Source organism: Sinocyclocheilus grahami, unplaced genomic scaffold (assembly GCF_001515645.1).
Source record: "Sinocyclocheilus grahami isolate Dianchi unplaced genomic scaffold, SAMN03320097.WGS_v1.1 scaffold795.1, whole genome shotgun sequence".
In the NCBI taxonomy this organism is placed as follows: domain Eukaryota; kingdom Metazoa; phylum Chordata; class Actinopteri; order Cypriniformes; family Cyprinidae; genus Sinocyclocheilus; species Sinocyclocheilus grahami.
Genome location: NW_015505974.1, coordinates 573,895 through 580,576, shown reverse-complemented (window position 1 = coordinate 580,576; position 6,682 = coordinate 573,895).

Below are 6,682 nucleotides of genomic sequence, written 5' to 3'. Positions count from 1 at the left end.
CTGGTGCGTGTCTGCACACAATGGCTGTGTTGCAGGCATACCAAGCAGACTTGCTTAAAGGGCTAGATGAAGGTGAAGAAGTTAAAGCAGACGATATTTCAGAACTTATCTCTCCGTGCCACCAAGGAGACCACCCGTGCCATTGGGCGGTCCATGGCAGCTCTGGTGGCAGCGGAGAGACATTTATGGTTGACCCTGTCTGATATGAAGGAGAAAGACAGGGTCTTCCTCATGGACACCCCGCTTGCGCCTTCTGGTCTGTTTGGTGACGCCATCAACTCCGTCGTCGACAGATACCAGGAGGCTCATAAACAGGCGGTGGCATTCCATCGGTTTCCCCCGGCCGTGTACCAGCTCCTCATACAGGGAGGTTCACAAGTCTCGTACTCCCCCGCAACGGGACCAAGGTCGGCGACGCTCTAAGCCGGGAGCTTCCAAGGCCCGATCTGAGGGTTGTGCTTCATTCGAGGAAGCCCTCGACAAAGCGGTCCTGACAATCATGGCTTAGGACTGCTGAGTTTGGCCCCTACTGGGGAAGAGCGGGATGCACTGCAGTACACGGTGTCCGTCTCTCCTCAGAGCCCTCAGGAGATCAGTCTGCTAACCCTGCCAGAGTTCCAGGGCGCAGCAGTCTCCAACGAGCACACATTTCAGTGTCTTCCACCCGGAAACGTAGCAGAGCTGAGATGCTCGCCACCCCCTCGGGGATCTCTAGAGCAGTTAGTTCGATCATCTTCTGCCGGTCCTCCACTTCAGGGCACCGAGCTAGCAGTTCCAAGTACATCAGAGACCAGTCTTGAGAGACTGGTTCCCTTAGTAGACTATTTAGCAGCATGGAAACTACTGCCAAATGTGTCTCGTTGGGTCCTGCAGAGTGTAGAAAAAGGCTATCGCATTCAGTTCGGTGCTTCGCCGCTGCAATTCAACGGGGTCTGGAGGAAACCTTGGTTCTTGTCTCAGGGCCCGGTGCTGGGAGCTCCTTGCCGCCGCTTAAAGCTAGCGACCGATGCGTCCCTCACCGGTTGGGGTGCAGTCATGAGTGGCCACCTCATGGAGTCTGTGGAGTGGTCGCCATCTCACTTGACACAGCAACTGCCTGGAGATGCTGGCCGTGTTTCAAGCTTTGAAGCACTTCCTCCCGGACCTAAGAGATTGCATGTTGGTGTGCACCGACAACACAGCGGTGGTCTCTTATATCAACCACCAGGGAGGTCTGTGTTCGCGGCCCATTGTACAAGCTGGCGCCCCAGATCCTTGTGTGGTCCCAGAGCCAAATCATTTCATTGAGAGCAGTACATATTCCTGGGCATCTGAATATGGGAGCAGACATCCTGTCGAGGCAGGGGCCGAGGCCCGGGGAATGGAGGCTTCACCCCGAGGTGGTGAAGCAGATATGGAGAATGTTTGGTCAGGCTCAGGTGGACCTGTTTGCAACTCAGATGACATCGCACTGTCCCCTCTGGTTCACTCTGACTCATCCGGCTCCACTGGGGCTGGATGCTATGGTACAGACTTGGTCGAGGCTTTCCCGGAAAGGACGGAAAGGCGTTCCCAAAGCGTTCTCCAACACAGCATCTCGTTCCCTTCGGGGAACCATGGTTACATACGTAACCTGGAGACGTTATTGTTGAAGAAAATTACAGTGATCATCAGATGCACAACAACTGAACAAGTCATCTACCAGCATGTCTTGCCTGCTGTTTGTTAAAACATAAAATAAGTGTGCATTACGCAGAGGGAAGGAATATAACATTTTTTGTCTTCAGAGTGTTGACGTCAACAATTGGAGCACAATGATAGATTTGATTGTTCTGACAGTAGAAAAAACAATAAAAAAAAAAATCTGGCTGTAACTGTAGATCTACCTGGAGAGTTCAGTGAAGGATTAATCGGACTGATTCAAACTGGTAAACTGTGAGATTATGTCTTTTTGAATGAATCATTCAAGATGCTCTGAGTAGTTAATTGCATGTGAATTAGACTGTGAGGTTGTGCTCTTCAAATGCAAGTTGTGCTCACCAATAATTTTTCATATTCTATAAGCAGTTTAAAAACTGCTGCTGTAGACGATCTGTGCATTTTTCATATTGAATATATTGCATGAGAATCACCAAGCCTCCAGTTTTTCAGTCTTTAAAGGTGATTTAATTGTTTTCTTCCACAAACCCGTTGCAAAGCACAAACTACTTCATAGAGGTGATTGTATTATAAAACATGCATTCTATTTATGTATTGCCTTTCCAGCTCAAGGTCGATGAAGAACGTTTTAAAAAGACCAATGAAACTGACAGACATAGAAAAACTAATCACATCACATGAGGGAGGGAGGGAGAGAAATAGAAATAAATGGAAATAGGCTCATTCTGTTCTACATATTTCTAACGTTAAAAAAAAAGCATAACCTTCTACATAGGTATGTAAATTATACTTATTACTAGTTCAGCTCATTGGTCTTTTTGTGAAGTAATAATGAGTAAATATGTTTGATATATTATTCCAAAACACCACCAGCAGAAGATACTATTGACAATTTGTCCAGCTCATTTAAGCATTGACCGTTTTGTGAACCTGTTATGATGTGATGCAGATGCAAAGAGGCTGCTCTTGAAGGATGGGCTTTGTTGTTACTCGTATGCTAAAAGGATGTTTACGTGGTCTTAAAAGCCTTTAACAACGCCTTTTTAATTCTATGTGCAAAAACAACATGACCCATGTAAATGTCCTTACTTTTGCATAGACTATATAGCATGTAATACTAATCTATTAACACAGGGCTCCCAACTTTCATGTTCTCACGCTCTCATGTCACACATCTATTTTCTCATGTGGTGAAAAAACCATGGTGGAGCAAAGAGGAAATTGATAGCGCCGATAGACAAGATATAGCAGACAGCACAGTGCAGCAGCGAGTTAGTCAGACCAATTGTGGGAAAATGCATAACTGACAGCATCTAAATCATTACATATTTATGTACAAACAACTTTTTTTTTCGATAAACACATTTAAGAATCCATTTATTCCACATTTATTCCTGAAGACTGAATTCACGAAATCAATCAGTTGATACTATTGTATTTATGATCATTGAGATTTTCAATGGCATTTGTTTGAGCATTTGACTCATTTACTTAATCTCAAATGATTACATAATGTAAACAATACTACACTTAAAAAGCTTAAAATTAATAACATTTATATAGAAAATATGTTCTATCAGTATGCTGTGACAGAAAATGCAACATAAAATGATCCATTTTATATCATTTTAAGTGTAATCCAATTTATTTGTGCACTGTAATCCAAATCTTCAGATTGCATATTATTGTGTTTTGTGAGAAACTTACATTCAAAACTTTATTCAACAATATTCAGTCATTTGGACTACTTTTACAGATTTTTTAGCATTTTAGCAGTAAATTATTTTGATTATGCTTGTGCTGTATTGTGATCTGTTCTATACTGCATATATTCAGAATATAGTATATATTCTGTATATAGTAAGATATGGTTAGGGCTAGAGGTAGGAGTGGTATTAGTGGCTCAAAAAAATCTATTTAATGGTACATAGACACTAAAATTGTCATTGTATACTTTTTTTCTGCCCATTTTATATATATATATATATATATATATATATATATGGAAGGGTTAAGGGATCAAAAATATAACTATAAAACGGTAAAAAAAAATATTATGCAAATATATTTATTAAAAATATTATACTATTGTAATATGTAATAATGTTTACATCCATATTATACATTTCAATATCAAAACATACAAAATAGTATGTTTTTATACCTGTAAATGTTACCAATGCATAAAGAGTGAGACAAGGCTGGTCAAAAAAGGCAGGAAATGGCCATGTTAAACTGATCTTAACATATTATTAAAATTATAGAACATATAGCTTAATATTATTTGTAAATATTATTTTATGAATAGTGCAATGCTGTCTCATTTGAAATATGAGATATGTAGGAACAAGAATGTAACACAGCTCTACTCAACGACAGGCATGTTTCCTCTGTTTGGACTTCTGATCCTGAGTATCATATTTTGTGTATTGAATGTCAATTACAAATTCAGTCATATGTATTGGGTTTCAACTGCTGCACGAGCTGCATATCTACAACACAGCATTGTTGGTCATGATAAACACGTCCTAACACTGTTGCTGTGTCCCAGAGAAATCAATTTAACAGTGACATCCAAAGTGGAAACACATTCGTTTATTCTCTAACTTCCTGGAAATCGCTCAGATCCTGACACAGTCCAGATACACCATACATCATTCTGCTCTTGGGATGCGCAAAATGACTCAAAGCACTATGTGTGAAGTCTGTAACATTATCCTTGCAGTGCTTTTAGATTGATTGTTGAATGAAACACTATCATTGCATCCTAAATATAAACGGGCTAGTCCAAAATGCATTTTTTATGCATTATGATTAATATGCTTCTTCTATGCAATTCACTCGATCTTGCAAAATCAGATTTGTAATTCACTGCTGAGTTCTAGTCCCTTTTTTTGGAAATTGTGAATTGCATTCTTTTGAATAAGTACTTAGTGACCATTAAAAACGTATGTTCTATATAGTATCAGTCATTTGTCATATGACCTAATATCAACACCTCTCCCATGGCCTCATGGGATAGAGTGTCCAATGTATGTGCACTTTGTAATCTTGCTGGAAATAATAAGTCATCATTTCGCCTACTGTGAATTCAGACATACTAATCTTTTCACATACTGTTTATCGCTATATAGTGGAGAACTATGCATACAGTATTCACATACAGCCTTATTTCATAATCATTAAATCATTCATAAGTTGAGTAATATCCAATAGCGTGGTCATTAGTGTTGATTCTAATAAATTAGGTTATTTGGAGTGTAACGCTTCTGTAATTCTCACACATATACATCGGTGCACACAATATTGATAAAGTGGCCCGTTCAGTAACCATTAAATTATTTAAGAGACTCAAACGTGCATGTGATCCCATCCTGCTGCTGAAAATCGTTCAGTGCACAGCTGTGATTGCTGATATTGTGGTGGAACAAACAGTAAGACATATTGTGTATTTTTGATTGTTTTTCATCTCCCATGGGCGTGATGTTTAGAGATGTGTGAACATACAACCTCACGCAACTACACAATGGATGGCTAAACTGCATGTCTGTGTGTGTCTAAACTAGCACATTTGTATTTGTGGCAAATAAAATGGGAGGAGAAATGAGTGTCTGTTTATTGTAGAAACAAACAGTAAAGGGTTTAACTCATGCAGTGGGTAAACTTTACGAGTCATGTGTTTGCTTCATGGGTCGAGTGGTGTAATGGAAGAAGTGGATCGTTCATATTCATTGCAGACAAATTTATGTATTTATTTATTTCGGTTTGTCTGTTTCATTTATGTAGAGAACAGAGCATGAAGATCAAGCGTTCTGGTTGTTTTGGGGCTCGTATTTTCTATGAGTAAAAACACCTCCATGCATCAAACACCAGATCCAACAAACTAAACTGTGGTGTTCCATCAACACTTTAGAATGGATGTTTTGGTGGATAAAATCAATCATCCCAATTTGTAAATTGTTGAGAGAAACTCCCACCCACGGCACATGGGAAAATGGATATTGTGCGTGCATTTAAATTAAATAAGGAGTTCAATATTGCCACCATATTTTATAGTTTTTTTTTTAAAGAATTTGCTTCAATTCATTACATGAAAAGTGCATCTGTTACTAGCACTTTTTCATTTCAAGATTATTGTGACTCTGGCAGTAGGGCTGGGTGGTATGATGATATATACTGTATATCGTGCAATGGTAGAATTGTGTCAGGCAGTAGATATTTCGTTGCATCATTTATACTGCTGTGGAAAATATATTTGTGTAGCTATCAGTGGGCAGGACTGCTTTACATTATTTACACCTGATAGTGACAAAGAAACAATTAATAATACAAAAATACAGAGCTGGATGGTTCTCAGACAGTTCAAGATGAAGCAGAACTTGTTATTAAAAGGTGTCAGGCTTGACAAAAAGAATCATAAAGAATTTTTAAAGAATCATAACTTGCCACATTCAATTATAATTCATCGCACATGCAGTCACGTGTATATCGACTATTTTACAGTGGCTTCAAATGTGCCGAAAGTATTCTCTCATAATTTAGAGTCAGATCTATATAATTTAGAGTCTATCTTTACTATCGTTATCGTTTCTGACTAATTATTTTCTCGATGGAGGCAAACCATTATTTATAATGTGATATAAGATTAGGTCATTTTGCCAACCACTATGGGGTTCGGATAGCTTCCAGTGTTGCAATGTCTACTTTTTAAGTGACTTTGGGCATTTTTCTATTTTTTTCTTACAATTGTTGTTTTTGTTTTTTTTACTTATAGACTTACTTGAATAGTTGAGTCATCTTTTGGGGATCTTGGCCCTTAAAACACAATACAATGTAAATATTTCTGTCAAATTTCCCCACCTGCTGTTTGAACCACACTCTATATTATGTCTTTCTTAACTTTGCAGTTTGTTTCTCCGTTCATCACGTTTCTAATTTTTCCATCATCTTATTTGATTGTCACTTCTTTCACCTGTTTAATTTTAAAACTGTTTAATGCATAATTTATGTCAGTTTATGCTACAATACAAAATAATAATAAAAT